The sequence below is a fragment of the Triticum dicoccoides genome, chromosome 7B (genome assembly GCF_002162155.2).
Source record: "Triticum dicoccoides isolate Atlit2015 ecotype Zavitan chromosome 7B, WEW_v2.0, whole genome shotgun sequence".
NCBI classification, from domain to species: Eukaryota; Viridiplantae; Streptophyta; class Magnoliopsida; order Poales; family Poaceae; genus Triticum; species Triticum dicoccoides.
Window position 1 is genome coordinate 775,239,032 of NC_041393.1, and position 3,545 is coordinate 775,242,576.

The window sequence follows — 3,545 nt, forward strand, 5'->3', positions numbered from 1 at the left end:
GTGGATGAGCGACCGAAGCGTAGTCGACTCGTGTGCCTTGAGCGTTGCAGAAACTCTTGAATTCTTCCGAGTCAAAGTTCGACCCATTATCCGTAATGATGCTGTGCGGGACCCCATATCTGAACGTCAGCTCCCTGATGAAGGTAACTGCAGTACCGGCATCAAGATTCTTGATTGGTTTAGCCTCAATCCACTTCGTGAACTTGTCGACTGCGACCAGTACGTGCGTGAAACCACTTCGGCCTGTTCTCAAGGGACCGACCATGTCCAACCCCCATACCGCAAACGGCCAGACGAGCGGAATGGTCTTCAGAGCTGACGCGGGTTTGTGTGACATATTGGAGTAGAACTGACACCCTTCGCACTTGTCCACTATTTCCTTTGCCATCTCATTCGCCCTTGGCCAGTAAAATCCAGCTCGGTATGCTTTGGCTACAATGGTCTGAGAGGACGCATGGTGACCACAGGTTCCCGAGTGGATATCATTGAGAATGATTCGACCTTCTTCTGGCGTTATGCATTTTTGACCAACCCCAGTCGGGCTTTCTCTATACAGCTGTCCTTTGATAACGGTAAAGGCTTTGGATCGACGGACGATCTGCCAAGCCTCTTCCTCATCCTCTGGGAGCTCTCTTCTTAGGATATACGCGATGTATGGAACTGTCCAGTCGGGAATGACCACTAAGACCTCCATGATCAAATCGACCACCGCTGGGATCTCAACCTCAGTCGGATCTGTGGCACTCTTGGGCTGTGGAGCTTCCTCTGTAAAGGGATCCTCTTTAACTGACGGAGTGTGTATATGCTCCAAGAACACACCACTCGGAATGGCTTCTCTTTTGGAACCTATCTTTGCCAGATCATCTGCTGCTTGATTTTTCAGTCGGGGGATGTGATGGAGCTCCAACCCCTCGAACTTATTTTCCAGCTTCCTCACTGCATTACAGTATCCAGTCATGGCTGGGATTCTCACGTCCCACTCCTTCATCACCTGGTTGACCACTAAATCTGAATCGCCATAAACCATCAGGCGACGAACGCCGAGTGAGATGGCCATGCGTAATCCATATAAAAGGGCCTCATACTCTGCCTCATTGTTGGAGGAATCAAAGTGAATCTGGAGCACATACTTAAGCTTATCTCCTCTGGGGGAAACTAGAACAACCCCAGCACCAGAACCATTCAGCATCTTAGAGCCATCGAAGAACATGGTCCAATGCTCCGAGTGAACTTCAGTCGGCTGCTGTTGTTCAATCCACTCGGCGAGGAAATCTGCTATTGCTTGGGACTTAATGGCTTTCTTTGCCTCAAACTTGATATCAAGGGGAAGAAGTTCAATCGCCCATTTCGCCACTCAACCAGTTGCATCTCTGTTGTGCAGAATCTCTGATAGTGGGGCGTCGCTGACGACTGTGACAGAATGATCAGAGAAATAATGAGCAACCTTCTTCGTGGTCATGTATATTCCATACACAAGCTTCTGATAATGAGGATATCTCTGCTTGGACGGAGTTAAGACTTCAGACAAATAATACACCGGGCGCTGAACTTTAAAGGCTTTTCCTTCTTCTTCCCGCTCGACCGTAAGTACTGTACTGACGACTTGTCCTGTGGCTGCGATATAGAGCAACAGAGGCTCTTTGCTGACTGGAGCAGCAAGCACCGGCTGGGTGGAGAGCAGAGCTTTTAGCTCGGCAAACACTGCATCAGCTTCTGGAGTCCACTCGAACTTGTCTGCTTTCTTCATCAGTCGGTAAAGTGGCAATGCCTTTTCACCGAGTCGTGAGATGAATCGACTTAATGCGGCCAAGCATCCAGTAAGCTTCTGGACATCGTGCACTCGCACAGGGCGTTTCATTCGGAGAATAGTGTCGATCTTCTCTGGATTAGCGTCGATCCCTCGCCCGGAAACGAGAAAACCGAGTAACTTTCCACCAGGAACTCCGAATGTGCACTTTGATGGATTGAGCTTGATATCATACCTTCTGAGGTTGGCAAATGTTTCGGCGAGGTCGGTAATCAGGTCGGAACCTTTTCGCGACTTAACGACGATATCATCCATATACGCTTCCACATTCCGACTGATTTGAGTGAGAAGACACTTCTGAATCATTCGCATAAATGTGGCTCCGGCATTCTTGAGGCCGAATGGCATGGTGATATAGCAGAAGCACCCGAATGGAGTGATGAAAGCTGTTTTTATTTCGTCGGGTCCATACAGACGGATCTGATGATACCCGGAATATGCGTCTAGAAAAGACAATCTCTCACATCCCGCGGTCGAGTCAACAATTTGATCTATGCGAGGGAGAGGAAAATGATCTTTCGGGCAGGCCCGATTGATATGCTTGAAGTCAATGCACATGCGGAGTGAGTTGTCCTTTTTGGGAACCATGACGACATTAGCGAGCCACTCGGAGTGGTATATCTCTCGGATAAATCCTGCCGCCAACAGTCGAGCCACTTCCTCACCAATGGCTTTTCTCTTCTGGACGGCGGACCGCCGAAGATGCTCTTTGACTGGTTTTGCTGATTTGTCGACTCTGAGGCGGTGCTCAGCCAGTCCCCTGGGAACACCCGGCATGTCAGCTGGCTTCCATGCAAAAATGTCCCAGTTCTCACGGAGGAACTGGATGAGCGCTTCTTCCTATTTCGGGTCGAGTGTCGTGGAGATGTGGGTCGGGGCTGCATTGGGGTCGGTCGGGTGAATGTGAACAGGCTTCGTCTCACCAGACGACTGAAATGCAGATTCTATGGCTGGTTTCTTGGATCGCAACAAATCACTCGGATCTGCGTTCTGCTTGTATTCTTCGAACTCGACCGCTGTCACCTGGGAATCGGCAATCTTCGAGCCCTTCTGAAAGCACTCTTCTGCCTTTTTCTGATCGCCAGTGACAGTGATCACTCCTTTGGGACCTGGCATTTTCAGTTTGAGGTACACGTAACATGGTCGAGCCATGAACCGTGCATAGGCGGGCCTCCCCAAAATGGTGTGGTACGCGCTCTGAAAATCCACAACCTCAAAGGTCAACTTTTCCTTGCGAAAATGCTTTGAGTCGCCAAAAACCACGTCCAGAGCTATTTGGCCGAGTGAGTCGGCTTTCTTCCCTGGTATGACTCCGTGGAAACTCATGTTGCTGGTGCTCAGTCAGGACATCGGGATGCCCATTCCTTTCAGTGTGTCTGCATACAACAAGTTCAGCCCACTACCACCGTCCATCAGCAGTTTCGTCAGTCGAGTGCCTTCGACAACCAGGTCAACCACCAACGCTTGCCTCCCAGGGGTGGCAATATGAGTCGGGTGATCAGATTGGTCGAATGTGATGGGTGTTTGGGACCATCTCAGATAACTTGGTTTTGCCGGGGCAACCATGTTCACCTTATGGTTAATGACTTTCAGTCGACTCTTTCTTTCCACATCCGCGAAGATCATCAGAGTAGAGTTGATATGTGGATATTCTTCCTCACTGTCCTCTTTGTCTCCGGCCTTGTCTGACTCTTTCTCCTTGTCCTTAGACTGTTTTCCCTGAAACTGCTAGATCAGG